Genomic DNA, 15,945 nt, shown 5'->3' on the forward strand with positions numbered 1-15,945 from the left:
CCAGAAATCTAAGAGACTTTGGAGTCAGCTCAGGAGGCAGAGCAGGTGGAAACCAGGGCTGGGCCGCACTGGGGCTGCACCTCAATCCGAGTGTCACTTTATTCTGTATGTTCCCGTCTGGGCCTGGCTCCTGCTGGACGGAGGGAAGGGACGGGAGAGGTGGGTCACCGCACCCACGAGCAGCCACGCTGGAGTTAACTGCACAGGGGCTTTGAAGGTGGACGTAGGGAAGGGAGAGGTGGCTTCAGCAACCACTCATCCAAGAGGCCCCCTCACCCTCTGTGTTGGAGGCGCTGCTGGACGTGGAATCCACTCTGACACCAAGCGGGTAGGTAGGGACTGGGAAAGGAGAGGTGGAGACTAGATGCTTCCATGGGCTCTGCCGGGGAAAGGGCTTCCCGGAGCTCAGTGCACCTGCCGCTCAGGCTGCTTCAGGAATGCTGGAGAGAAGGGAAAGGGAGGCCCTGGGGTGAGAGGGAGGACACGCTGCAGTCCCGGAAGGAGGGGGACCCAGGGCACCTGTGAGGACAAAGGACTCGAGCGCCGGCCGAGGGGAAATGGCTGAAGTGCTGAAGCTCCTCCTTCAGAGGCCGAGCCCCAGGGACCTCGGGGAGAATGGGAAAAGGGACAGTAGCAACGGTCAGTGGGGACAGTCGCAGACGCGGGCGTAGACCTGCTCTCGTGCAGTCTTCACAGCAACAGTCTGAGCTGTTTTATCGCGGCCCATTCGACAGACGGGGACGCTGAGGCTGAGAGTTAATGACCGGCTCCCCAGGATCACAGAGTAGTAAAGTGACCAGGAGAGACCATGACAGGGCTGGCTGTGGCTAGCGCACAGCACTCGCAGGGCAGGATGGAGGCCCTGGGCTCCACCGCCACAAAACAAAACGGGTTGTGGCAGACATTGGCCAGCGCACAGGATGTATCCTACATGTGTCCTTCAAATCGAATTTGCTCCCCTCAAACCCCAGACAGTAGAGCAGACGTCCCCACACACTTCACCCTTCATGGATGACACAAAGCCCTGGTCACGACCTCACGCCCGACTACCAGCTGGCCCGGCGGGAGGCTCTGCAGGCTGCACCCGGCCTCCCGGGAGTTCCCACCCCTCCTCTGAGGTCCAGGCCCTCCCAGGCTCAGGAGGAGCCGGAGACCGGAGGACTCAGTCTCTGCCACTTCCCAGCACCCCTCAACCTGCAGTCCCCCAGTGTCTCTGAGTGTGCCCTCTCCCACTTGCCTCTCCTGACCTCTCCTGGTCCTCTCCTGGTCCTCTCCTGGCCTCTCCTGGCCTCTCTTGACCCTCTCCTGGTCCTCTCCTGACCCTCTCCTGGTCCTCTCCTGGTCCTCTCCTGGTCCTCTCCTGGTCCTCTCCTGACCCTCTCCTGGTCCTCTCCTGGTCCTCTCCTGACCCTCTCCTGGTCCTCTCCTGGTCCTCTCCTGACCCTCTCCTGGTCCTCTCCTGGTCCTCTCCTGGTCCTCTCCTGGTCCTCTCCTGACCCTCTCCTGGTCCTCTCCTGGTCCTCTCCTGACCCTCTCCTGACCCTCTCCTGGTCCTCTCCTGACCCTCTCCTGACCCTCTCCTGGTCCTCTCCTGATCCTCTCCTGGTCCTCTCCTGACCCTCTCCTGGTCCTCTCCTGACCCTCTCCTGGTCCTCTCCTGGTCCTCTCCTGGTCCTCTCCTGGTCCTCTCCTGGTCCTCTCCTGACCCTCTCCTGACCCTCTCCTGGTCCTCTCCTGGTCCTCTCCTGATCCTTCCTGGTCCTCTCCTGGCCTCTCCTGGCCTCTCCTGACCTCCTCTGGTCCTCTCCCACCAAGCAATGGGAACTGCCTTTAAGAGGGAGCACGAAACCCCAGCCCCCTCCTGGAAGAGGGAGGGGAAGGAACATGCTGATAGGTGGTGCAGAGAGCTCTTTTTCTTCTGGAGAATTCCAAAGGAGTGAAAACAAAGTTAAATACAAACAAGCTAACCTCCCTCTAGGGTGCCGGTCTCTTAGGTGTCTATGGTGGGCAGTGGCTACCCAGAGCCCTCTATCCGCGGTAGAGGCAGCGGCCGGCTGTCACGCTCTGCAGTTGAAGAACCCGAGCTGAGAAGGCCAGGGCTGGGATCGGTCAGGCTCCAGAGACCTGCTCCTCCCACCGCACCCCCTGCCTGAAGTAACCCTCTCACTAGGGTCCGGAACAGTGGTTTCTTTTCTTTCTTTCTCTTAAAACAAAAGTAGAAAACCCTACATAATTATAGATCATGCATTAAATTTAAAATTCCAGGAAGAAATTTACTCTTGGTCTCATAAAAATCAAATTTTCACTTCTCTTTGTCTTATTATGTGATCAAATGAATAGGGAGAAATTAATGTGAAAACACATACCAGACTGTGTTTCTCTTTGTCATCTTCTAGAATGTTCCACTTGCATACTTACATTATTATATATTTAACACAATATCATAAGTAGAATTTATAGTCTACCTTTTAAATGGCCAACATATTATTACAATCTTACCATCTTAGTGCATTCTACATGCCTTACGTGTTACAGGTACAAGCATCCTCTTTGTATGTTTTACTTTATACACGGGTGTCTTGCCATGGTCTGGCTGTTTCTTTCTCCTACAACATCCTTGCCCTCTCTGTGCCCACCCCTCCCCCAAGACAGACACACAGCCTGGTATGTGTTTTTTCATTAATTTCTCCCTACTCTTACAATACATAATAAGACAAGAATTGAGGGATTGGCCATTATTTATTTTATATCTTTCTTAAGTATACAGTTTCATATACTTACACGCCCATAAGATTTTTTGGACGTTGCTTTGTTTTCTTAACAACGTAATGGTGAAGATGCTTCCAGTTTGATACCACTTAAACTCTCTCTGGCTTAATAATAGAATCCATTGTCTGGTTATTCTACACTTTATTCAACCTCTCCTCTGTTTGGGCATTGCTGTGTATATTTTTTCCCCAACAATGTTGCAGTAAGCTTTTTTGCTTACCTATGTCTTCTATTCTGGTGCTTCTGTCCCTGTGGGATAGACTCGCAGGAGTAGAACTTCTGGGTTCAAGGGAATGTATTTATTTTAACTTAATAGATACCGCCAGTTGCTTTTCAAATGGCCACATGAATATAAGCTTCTCCTAGCATTTATAAGGGTGCAGGGCCCTAGGTTTAAGTTCTAGTCTGAGGCCAACCCTCCTCCAGAAGCTCCAACTTAGTGGGTGTTGGGAGTTACCCAGACCAATGTGAACCTTCGGAGTTCTACATGAATTTTCAGTAGAAAATAAGACTTTGGAATGAGAGTTTCACTTTTCTGTGGGGTTTATGAAGAGGCAGGAATAAGGGGCAGGGGTCAGGTGAGCCATTTATGGGACCCTTACTGCCAAAGGACTTCAAATTTAAATGTTTTGCCTAATAACACGACAGCATTATAAGTAACAGAGACACCCGGTCAGAACTGAAAAAAGAAAATAGTAATCACTCAACCTTAAGCATATGTCTTATTAGCCCACCCACTCCCTGTTGATATTTGTCTTTTCATACGTTTTTTGCTTTTAGCACAGTTATATGGTAGAACATTGCCACCTGCGACGGAACGTTTGAAGTTAAGTCTAGACCTCATGTGTGACATATGGTCATCGTTCAAGCTGAAATTGGAACAATTCTTTCAGCAATATTATTTTTCTGTAAAAATGTATTTATATAGATCAAAAGTACTTCAATGAACCTAATATTTCTGAGTAAAGAAACAAATGACTGCATGGTATTAGAGAAGATTATTAAAAGCATTTATTTGCTAAATGTACACATGGATATGCCAGATGTTTTATAAGCCTGTACTGACATTTTCCTTTCTGTTTTGGACTTTTTCCTCCTTCTCTTTCCTGCTCCCCCGCCCCACCTCCCGGCACATGCCAAGGCCCAGGAAGGGCTGGGAGTCCAGGTTCTCTGGGCAGCTCTTCCTCCCCAGCCAGCCTGGGCTGCAGCTTCCGCAGCTCCAACACTGGCCACCGGGGGCCCTCGTCCCTGACCTGAGGAGAAAGAGCCTTCTCTGTAGAAGAGGTCTCAAGGTCAGTTTCAAAGAAAAGCCCACTCCACACCCCCAGTAAGCAGAACAAGCAAAAACCCGGGGAAAGAAAGGGCAAAAGAGGCTCCAAGGAGCAGGATGGTTTCCAAGTTCAAGATGGCGCCTTCCGGTCTTGATGGGCACAGCGGGCTGGGCAGGCCTTGGTCCACCTCCCATGTCTGAGGAAATCAAACCTGCCACGACCTGAGCTTTAGCCAGGGCCTTGCCGCCCCTCAACAGTTAGCCCTCAGGCAGCGCATCCCTTGGCATGATCCTGGGCACTCTCTTGCAGCCCATGCCCCTACCCTGGGGAAGGTCCTCTGCAGCCCATCTGATCTTTGGCCCCCTCAGTCCCTGGGCTGTTAGCACGGGAAGACTTGTTCTCCTGAGCCCCTTCCCTGGAATGGGTCCCACATTAGCAGGACCAGATCCAGATCTTTTGACTCCAAACCCATGGGCTGACATTTATACCTGCCTCTAAGGGAGGTAAAAGTGATTTTTTTTTTTTTAAGGCAATGGCAATAAGAATGGAAAGTTATGATTTTTTTTTTTTGGGGGGGAGTAACTGGGGATTGAACTCAGGCACTTGACCACTGAGCCACATCCCCAGCTCAATTTCGTATTTTATTTACAGACAGGGTCTCACTGAGTTGCTTAGTTGCTTAGTTGCTGAGGCTGGTTTTGAACTCATGATCCTCCTGCCTCAGCCTCCTGAGCCACTGGGATTACAGGTGTGTGCCACCATGCCTGGCTGAAAGTTATGATTTTAATATGTGAATTACACAGGCTGGGGATGTAGCTCAGTTGGTAGAGTGTTTGCCTCTCAAGCACAAGGCCCTGGATTCAATCCCCAGCACTGCAAAAAAAAAAAAAATAATAATAATAATAATAATAATAATAATATGTGAATTACAATAAGTGATCTTTAGTTCTAAGGCTGAACAAAGTACGTGTATGGAAATAAATACATGTAGGCCTTCTCAAGTGGTTCAGGTTTTCACTGAAATTTTTTCAAGTCTACATGTAGTCGTTTTCAAGAACTCACATTGGTCATTTGGCAAGATGTTTCCCATGAAATATGGGAAATATGATATTTCTCATGATTCCATGACTGGCCAAGTCAAGTGCTAAGAGGCAACTTAAAATTAGCATTGTATCATGGCAGTAAACAGTGGTAAGAAAGTCGGTTTTAGGTAAAAATCATGAGATGAGTGGAAAGTTCCAGTCATAATCCTGACTTGTGTCCTATTCTGTTGTATCTAGTGATCCACTGCCCATAATGATTGCTTGCAGCTTGTGTTGGTAGCTTTCTGTTAAATACCTGACATAAATCAGCTTATAGAGACAAAAAATTCACTTTGGCTCCTGGTTTTAGAGGGTCAGTCCTTGACTCTTATTCCTGTTGCTTTGCACAGTGTATCACGGTGGCAGCGTGTGATGGAGGAAGTCATTTCCCTGCAGGTGGCCAGGCAGTGAAGAGAAGGAGGAAGCGATCCGGGTCCTACACTCCCTTCCAGGGCCATGCCCCCAGTACCTACCACATCCTCTAGGCCCCACTTCTTTATTCTTTGTTTTTGAAACAAAGTGGGGCCTCACTATGTTGCTGAAGCTGGCCTCCACCTCCTGGGCTCCAGTGAACCTCCTTCTTTAGCCTCCCAAGAAGCTGGGACCACAAGTGCACACCACCTGCTGAAAGGTCCACTTGTTCAAGTTTCTGCCTCCTCCCAATAGCAGCAAGCTGGGGGCTGAACACAGCATCTTTGGGGAACATTCCGGACCCAAACTCTGGCAAATTTGAGCAAAGCCATGTTTTGACTTTCTTTTCTGCTCAGTATCTGCCCCCAGGACAAGATGCATGTGGCATGCTTCCTGGGTGCTGTGGCAGGTTTCCCTGTCACATCCCACATTGTGTGTGACACCAAGATTGATGGGTTTCCACCAGCCATTCACCAGTGACTTCAGGGGACGTGCATGTCTGTTGCTGAAGAAGCTCAGGCAAAGAATGCCAAATCGGGACATTGACTATGTCAAGCTCCTCTCACAAGGAGCCCTAACCACAGGAAGGGCCATGTCTACTTGCAGCAAGCCACGAAGAGTCTCTGGGAGAGACGTGCTGCACATGCCAAGGCTGCAAAGTAACCTCGATCCCCAGAGACTGGCCGTCAGGGCTGCAATGAACCTGGATAAACAAACTCTGCGGAGACCCTTATATCCACTAGCTTCGACCCACCTCCATGCGTATCTCAGGGACATTCCTATAACTTACTGCCCTATTCCCAATAGCCATTCGATCTGTCATTCCGTCGCAAAGTTATTGTTCTTTGTCTGAAAAGCATAAAAGCACACTTTGATCACTTCTTTGGACGACACTCTTTTATGAAGATCCCCTTGCACATATACGGTAATAAACTTCTAGACTTTCTCTTGGGAATCAGCTCTTACATTAAGTGGGTCCCTAGATCCAGCCAAAGAGTCTGCACAAGAACTCGGGGGTGGGGAGGGAGAAGAGCTCTCTTCCTGCCTTGCCTATGACCACTGCTTCATCAAGGGTTGCAGAACGGTGATTCTAGCCAGGCGCAGTGGTGCAAGACTGTAATCCCAGTGGCTCAGGAGGCTGAGGCAGGAGGATCATGAGTTCAAAGCCAGCCTCAGCAATTCAGAGAGGCCCTAGCAACTCAGTGAGACCCTGTCTCTGAATAAAATACAAAATAGGGCTGGGGATGTGGCTCAGTGGTTAAGCACCCTTAGACCCTTAGATTCAATTCCTGGTACAAAAAAAAAAAAAAAAAAAAAAAAATTGGTGATTCTAAAATTCTGTTCTTCCTTCTGCATTTATTTGCTGGAATATTTTATTCAGGAGAACTTTCTCTAACTACTCTTTGATTACAGTGAAATACAATTCCTATAGGGAAAGTAGAATAAATGTTTGATTCCTTCTCCTTATCTACTAATTTCTTGAAGGAACAAATTGGTTGCCTAGCAATCGCCAATGGTGACAAATGGTCTAAAAAAAATCAAACAGAAACTCACATATTTTTGTATTGGATATGTCCAATCCATTGTAAGTATCATTCTTGTATCTTTCTTGAAATAACCCCACCTGTCTTTGAGATTTGTTTTCTTTTCTGGTACAAGAAGATGTTTCAGACTCATTTCCTATACTTCCTGGTCCATTTCTGCAAGGATCTGAAATGCAAAGTCCATTTCTCACTCTTAATAAGACATGATATTTGGGGCCACATCTGGTTGCCAGGGGTGTTCACTGCTACAAGAGTGCTCCTTGCTTCTGGGTGGTCTTTTCTTTTTGCCTTTTGAAGAGAAGGGTTAGAAAAAGCCACAAGCTCATACAGACCCTTCAGATGCAAATTACTCTGCAGGTTTTTCTTTTTCTGCTCCAATTTTATTTGATCTCCTCTTTTCTTCACTAAAAATTGCTTGCTTTTTCTATACAATATCTGTAATTTTTTCAAACAACAATAGCAACATACCACTGACATAAGACAGCTGAATGGAATTTCTTTAAGATTCTCTCTGACCTTAGAACACACCCACGGGGAAAGACAGTCACAGTACCGTATTCTAAACGCACTTAGAATTTTTCTTTATGTTGTTGTGGCAGAATTCGAAGATAGCTTCACAGAGATGTCCTTTCTAATCCTCAAAACCATGATGATGACGAGCTGTCACTCTGGTGACTGTATTGTGCTATGCGACACAGTTGGCCTTTAAACGGGAATATTACCCAGCTAGGTCTCAGCAGATCGCAGAAACACTTAAAAGCAGGGGCTCTTCCTGGCTTACAAGGGAGTTCAGGGATCCAGAGGTCAGAGTGCAAGCGTGAGGGGCTGCCTTTGCTGCTGTGTGGCTGGGGAGGCCGCATGGAGAGGGATGTGGACAGCCTCTAGCAGCAGAGGGACCCACAGCCGCAGGGAAACGGAGGCAGTCTCGCCACGCAGGGAGCGGAATTCCACTAGCAGCCTGAAGGCACCTGGAAGCAGAGTCCCCTCAGACCCTCCGTGTAGGTCCCCTTCGCCCGCGGTGGCTTTGGCACTGTGCGCCTGGAGCTGGGCACTGGCTCCGAACCATGAGGCAACACGTGAGAGCCCTAAGCTGGTGCACTTGTGGTCATTCTTATGCAGTGACAGAAAACTAATAAGGTTCTTATGCTACCTTATTTATTCCAGTTTTTCTCCCATTTTTAGGGTTTTTTTTTTTTCTTTTTTGAGTTAATTTTTTTTCAATTTTGTGAAATATGCACTTGGCTGAAAGTCAAAATCTCATAGCAGGGACTTCCTTTTGGGTTCCTTCCGCCCACTTGTCCCTTTCCCTTTTGGAAATCAACCTTTTATTGGCTTGGGGTTTATTCTGCCCCAGGTGTACACAAATACCTACTCGTTCCTATCTTTCACCTCCTCTCATGGAGGGCGACCTGACACTCTGCACCTTGCTTTTCTGACTGGACCATGCATCCTGGAGGCCCCTGAACAGGGTTAGAGAGATGGTCTCTGTTCCTTTGTGCTACTTGGTCACAACTTACTCAGCCAACCTCCTCTGACCCACACTTGAGTGTTTCAGTCTTCTGTAATCACAAACAATTCTGGTTTTATCAGTGACAACTTCAATTTGGGATATATTCCTGGAAGCACTACCATTCTAGATCAGAGTGAATGTAGATTTATTTGGATTTTTTCCCCCTCTTGACACCAGATACGTGGGGTCTTTTCCAGCCTAACCCTTTCCCCCATTCTCCGACACCAACTGGGTGTCCCACAATTCGCTTCTGACGCCAACTCCTGGAGCTGATGTAGACAGACTGCCCCACTTCAGATGTCAGTTCCAAGTCCCAGGCTTCTGGTTCCCTGGCCAACTGGACTTCAAATTGGGGGTGCCCAGGACCCCTTCTCAAGACTCAACCGACCGCTGGGAGGCTCACGGGTGGGGGGCACTCTGGAGCAGTTACCTTTGCGTCTGTTGTTGGTTTTACACAGGATGTGACCTGGCAGAGGGGAAGGGGCGCGCTGGGCGCAGGGCTCCGGAGCGGCCTTCCCGACAGCCTTCCTGCAGAGTGTGGGCCCAGACTTCTGGACTGTTCGCTTGGAATTGGTGAAGTAGGTCGGTCAGAGGAGCTTTCAAAGCTGCTGGCGGAAGGACCTAACACATACCCATGGATGGCTCCTCAGGTCCTCTAGGCCCTCCAGGCCCTCCCCACCGCACCCCTACCCAAGCTCCTGCTAGAGCTGAGTGTCACTGCTTTCTGCACGTCACAGAAATGGAACCAGACACATGCGTCCCTGGGTCTTTTCTTAAAACTGACCACCATGCTCTGGAGATTCGCCCCTGGGGTAGTGAGGCCGTGAGGTCACGGGTTCTCTGCAGATCTTGCCTTCACTTGTGTCTCTGCCATGGAAGGGCCGGCAGAGGGCATCCAGGTCCAGACTTAGGTACCTAAGTGCTGCCAGGACAGTCCAGCACTCTGCGGGAGTGACAGTCATCAGGACTGAAGGGCTAGGCCCTGGGGAAGGGTCCCCGGGCTCAGTAGACATGGGCTCGCGTTTGGCAGAGTGGTGGGGCCCAGCTGCACGCCCAGCTGCCCCAGCGTCCTCGTTTTGCCATAGCACTGTGACACTTGCTCGTAGTGAAGTTTTAATTTGCATTTTACTTAGTAGGTGCGAAATAGGATCTTTTCACGTTTTTAAGGTATTTACTTTTCTTTTATGAACTAACCTCATCCTTTGCCCATCTTTAATTCAGTTTTTGGTGGTCTGCTCCTACATTTTTAACATATAAGGATAATTGTTGGTCATCATCTATTCGCACCCTACCACCTGATCCAACTGTTGTGCTCCGTGCCTGGAGCTGAGCCCTGCATGCTTCATCGCCCCACGCCCTGCAGACTGGCTGTCCCTTGGGTGTGGCCTGGGGTCCGCTGGTGGGAGTAGGAACCAGAAGAGAGAGTTCCTGGTCCCACTGTGCCCTGCCTGTCCCTCCCTGCCTGGGAGTGACCAGGTGGTCCTTTTTGAGCCGCCATGACACCTTCTCCATAGTTCTATCCCACGGGCCCTGACAGTCCTTCTCCCTCTGGCCCCAGGGAACGCGAGGACAACCTGATGCTGCTCCTGCTCTGAGTTCCTCGGCCCTGCAGAGCTGTCATGTGATTCCTTCCTTAAATCTCTTTATGTGTTTGGAGTGCATTTAATTCCTACCTCGGTCCTTTGTTTGTGATACATTTTGCAAAATTCCTTTAACCTACGTATCATTTTTCCTTTGACTTCATTTATGACTTTTCATAAATTAAAAAAAACTTGTGTCGTTGAGTTGATCTTTTATATTATATGCAATGATAGTTAAGAAAGTTTTTCCCACACCCAGGTTATAAAGGAATCAGGGCTCAGTTTCCTCTAGAATTTCTCTGGGCTTCATTTTTGACACACAGCTCTCTGATCCACTTGGGATTTGCCCTGTGCCTGAATTTTTCCAGCATCTCTTGTCCCCAACTTTCTTGGTTTGATATGAGCTACTGTCTGGGGAGTAAGAGTCACATGGTGGTGAAAAATGTTCTAATCTCATAGTCTTATTCAGCACGTTGCATTTTAACTCAGATCAATAATAATGATAATAATAATGACCTAGCTCATTTTCAGTAAGGTGGCCTGTGAGCACGCTGTCATTTCCTCATGGTATCTGCTCTCTGCAGTAGATCTTACCATCGCCCATTCTCCAGGTGGGAGGGGTAAGTAAGACCTGGAGAGCCAAGGGAGTAACTCGTCCCCAGATGCACAGCCACCGAGCACTGGTGGTAGGATTTGAACCCAGGCCGTCTAGTCCAGAGCTCTCGCCTTTAGCCTCAGTATCTGTTGCCACATTTAACTCTCAGGGAGATTCGTGAAGCAGTGTTATAACCTCCATGTTCAGCACACATGAGAAAACTGAGGTGAGGGAACTTCACCAAGGTGCTCCTGATTTTATAAACAGTGATCTGGGTCTGGCTGGAACCCAGATTCTGAAACTGGGAGATCAGGGTTTGTGATTCTCCCCCCTCTGCCTCCCGCACCTTCCTGGACCATCAGAGTTGGTCAGCAGAACCCATCAGATGTACGGGGCCCAGCAGGAGAGGAAATGAGGAGAACAGTCAAATTTAACCTGGTTGAGCAGCTACCAAAGTCTCAGGAGCTGGGGTCAATGGCCGCTCACTGCCCCAGGAGAGCGGGCCTCTGCTCAGGCTGCACCGAGGGGGAGGCCCTGAACAATAGTAGTTACTTCCCTGGGAAAGCGAATGGGACACGTGGCAGGGCCGAGGAGGTGCGTAGCTCAGAGGCAGAGCTCTGCCGAGTGTGTGCATGGCCTTGAGGCTGCTCCATAGCACCACCACACAGACACAAATGCACACACACTGAGAGACACACATAGACACACGGATGCAGACATACACTGAGACACACACAGTCACACAGACACACAAATGCACACACACTGAGAGACACACACAGACACACGAATGCAGACACACACTGAGACACACATAGACACACAGACACACAGATGCAGACACACTGAGACACACACAGAAACACAGATGCAGACACACTGAGACACACACAGACACATAGACACACAGATGCAGACACACTGAGACACACACAGACACACAGACACACAGATGCAGACACACTGAGACACACACAGACACATAGACACACAGATGCAGACACACACTGAGACACACACAGACACAGACATACAAATGCACACACACTGAGAGACACACACAGACACACAGATGGAGACACACACTGAGACACACAGACACACGAATGCACACACACTGAGAGACACACAGACACGTGGATGCAGACACACATTGAGAGACACACACAGACACACGAATGCAGACACACACTGAGACACACACAGACACACGGATGCAGCCACACACTGAGAGACACACACAGACATGTGGCACAAACAACACATCCAGGGAGGCGGGAGAAACAGGGGAGGTACTGGGGAATGAGACTAGTAAGTTCTGTGCAGGTACGAATGTGGCATAATGAATCCCACAATTGTGTATAATTATGGTTCACCAATTAAAATTCTAAAAAGCCCACATTCACTTAGCAATATGGTGAAAACGTGTAAATGAACTGAAAAAACCTTATCAGGCTTTAAATCGGGGCATGGATGGGGCACAGATATTCTTAGTGAAGGGGCCCAGGAAGTTGTCCTGGGGTACAGCTGGGATGTACACATGCATAGGTAAGTGTCTCCGTCCATTGGTTTCTTTACACACAGACAGACAGACGACACTTGAAATGGAATCGTGGATACGTTCCAATGCTAAGACACAGTGTTGGAAATGTCTTTCACGTTTTATCACCTCTGAAATCATGCTGTACCTTACTGCCTCTTACAATCAGTGGAATCTTGTATTTGATTGTCTGATGAAACACTGTATCTCTGTCTCTCTAGATAAAAACAGCCACCCTGACAGGCCCACTTTAAATCCTTTTCCTACTTACTTATTTATATTTTTGGTGCTGGGGATGGAACCAGGGCCTCTCCCGTGTTGGCACGTGCTCTGCCATGAGCAACCCCAGCCCGGCTCTAAGTGCCTGACCAGTGGGGCGTGGCCGCGGTTCCTCTCCGGGCTCCACTGTTCACACACCTCCTGGATGGCATCTTCAGGCTTCTTTTCTCACTCCCAGCTCTCATTTTCAGTGTTGGCTTTTGACTTCCCACTTCCTCAGGAGGATGGAAGCCCTTCAAAGAGAACGTCCGCAGCAGGGACAGCCCCACAGGGCCAGGCCCCCCACCAGCACCCGGGTGGCTGTCCCTGCCCTGCCTCAGCCACCCCTGCACCCGGGCTGGCAGGAACCTCCTGCCAGCAATCCCCCCACCCCTCTCCTACATCAACAGCTTCTTTTTTTCTACCTGATTATTGGCATTTGTGTAAAAACATGCTGTTTTTGCTTCTTTTTAAGAAGAAAACAAGGGCTGGAAGCGTGCCCTCTGCCCTCCGGCAGGCTCCCAGTAAGGTGCGCTGCACACAGGTCTGACTTAAGGAGCAGCTGAAAGGCAGCAGGGCAGGAAGCTGCCTTGCTCCAAACAGTGATCTGTGTTGGGGTGTCGCTGGTGGTTCTGAGCAGCCTTACTCAGTTTCTGTACTGGACTTGGAGGTATTCACGTCTATTCCTAGCCAGGTTTCTGCCTTTCAGTAGTTAAGCAGGACCCTGTCTCCCTGCCCTGCCTCCCTCACTTTGCTATTTAATATTATTCTAAATGCCTCATAGTTATTAAATCACTGGTTCCCTGTAGGACCTTTGTACAGTCTACATCCCATATGTCTGTTCACGTGTGCCCACACGTGCACCAGCACTTACTGGACGCCTGCTGTGTGTGGCGCTTCCCTGCATTGTGTTGGTCCATCTCGCTGACCTCCAGTGAGTCAGGTACAGCTCTGATCCCACTTCACATATACAAATCCTAAAGCAGAGAAAAGCTGCCTGAGAGGTCCGTTGGCTTGCTCTTCCTCATGCTTGGGTCTCAAGTGTGATAGAGCTATTTCCTCAGCCATGTTGGGTCGGTGTCTTCTTTTGTAGGACTCCTCTGGCATTTTCTGGAAGCAAGGCAGAACAGAAAACTGCTTACATATAGGATATGACGAAAGAAGAGAAAAGAACACTGGAAGATTAAAAGCTTGATTTCCAATTGAGGGGTCCCAGTCATCTGCACCAGCCACGGGCACCTGGGGTGCGAGGCAGTGTTCTGGGCCCTGCCCCACACCCCGGGCCAAATGGGTGGACCAGGACCTAATCTCTGCTTCTTGCTCCTTAAGTTTTGGCTTTGCTCAGGCAGGCTTCTCCTTTAGTCCCAAGTGGCTGCCCAGAGCTAGGGCCATACAGCCTCATTTACGGCCATGGAGACAAGATGTCCAGCTGACCAGGGTTCTCTGCATAATGTCCAAAGGCTCAGAGAGGTCTGAGGCTGTCAGCTTACCTGAGCCAATCACTGTGGCTGAAAACGGATGGGAGAGCGGACCCGCAGAATCCAGCCCTGGAGTCGGGGAAGTCCATGTTCTGTGAACCCGTGGCTGACCCCAGGGGGACGCAGTGGTTTCCAAAGGAAATCCGAGGGTGTGTTCCCTGCGGCTGAGGGAACCGATGCTGATAGCAACTCGGGAGCAGATCTGTGAAGGGGCCTGAGACCCACTTCACAAACCACTGCCCAGGACGGAGCTCTCTACTTTCTTGACGGTGTCCCTGGGAACACTAGGCTTTCAGTTCTGATGGGGTCCAACTTATTAGACGTCTCTGTCACATGTGCCTGTGGTGTCGAACCGGAGAAATCTTCAGGAGATTCTTACATCGTCCCAGAGCTTGAGCACCAGGGCTTCCTGGAGGTATCATTTATTTTTGTCATCATTTATTTGAAAAGTTTTGTGATACTGGGCCCTGGTTCTCCCCTGGCGAGAATAAAATCTGTGTGTGTCCTACACGGAGGCACTGCCCTGCTGCGGCTCACCAGTGGAGGCATCCTGCAGACAAATGCAGGAAACAAAGAGGACTAGATTATAAATTGGATGCATTTTACATCGAAAAAGCACAGGGAGCCGAGCGGGGGTTAAAGCACCTCTTTCCGATTGCTCAGGGAAGACTTCTCTGAGGAGGAGACATTAGAGCTGCCATGGAGGGGGACTGTGGTGGGGAAGGATGACTTAGCCTGGGGAGGCGAGTGGGGCAGCGCTGGTCCAGCTGGAGCAGACCTCAGCCTTCACCGTGGGCTTCAACTAGCTTTTGTGGCCTGCTGGGCTGAAGTGACATTTTATATAAAAGAAGTCTCATCAAATGTAGCTTCTTCAGCACACATTTGGGATTCCACTGAACGAGGCCTGTTATTGATGCAGAAGTCTTCGGAGGATCCTTAAAAAGACTGGCTTATAAAGCCAATTTGGGAGCTGGGTGTGGTGGCACATGCTCCAGCAGCTTGGGAGGCTAAGGCAAGAGGATCAGAAGTTCAAAGGCAGCCTCAGCAACTTAGCAAGGCCCTAAAGCAACTTAGCAAGACCTGTCTCTAAATAAAATATTAAAAACGACTGGGGATGCGCTCAGTGATTAAGTGCCCCTGGGTTCAATCCCCGGTACGAAAAAAAAAAAAAAGCCCCAAAACCAAAAAACAAACAAACCATTTGGGGGAGGAGCATTCCTTATTTTGCAAAACAAATAAATAATAATAATAATACTCTTGCACAAAATCAGTATTGTTTTTCACACAAAGGTCACATATATATTGTTACCTAAACATATAGTGAAACACTTTAATAACGATTTTTCTGTTTGGATCTTACCAAATGCTGCTCCATAGGTCAATAGTTCTAGAAAGGAAAAAAGAAACAATCTTAAGAGAGCACTTGAAAAATGCATTCATTGGCAGAAGTTTCTGTCCCTGAATGCACAGTAAGTTCTGAGGCTATGAGCTGTGGGGGGAAAATATTTGTGATAAATAATATATTTGATAATGAGCAGGAGGGAAAAAAATGTTTTTCATTGAAGAGTTCAAAATCAATTAGAGTAAGTCCGGGAAAAGGCTGCGGAGTGAGGAGGACATCTCAGAAGTTCATACTCCTTCGCTTTGGAGTCTCATTTCCTCCGTGTGGTCTGTGGCATAGTTTTCTGATCCCTTTGGATACCAACTTTCCAAAGGTCTTAGTCCTCAGATCCTATGACACAGGGAGATTTCCTTGTGCTATCTCATTTAACCTCTTCAACTCCACAGATAGGCAGGTATGAGTGTCCCCACTTTATAAATGATTAAGCTGAGACTCAGAAAGACTAATGAACTCCCCCAGGGTCAGAGCTTAGCTGGTGTCTGAGTCAGTGTAAATTAAATCAATC

Source organism: Sciurus vulgaris (assembly GCF_902686455.1).
Source record: "Sciurus vulgaris genome assembly, chromosome: 12".
NCBI classification, from domain to species: domain Eukaryota; kingdom Metazoa; phylum Chordata; class Mammalia; order Rodentia; family Sciuridae; genus Sciurus; species Sciurus vulgaris.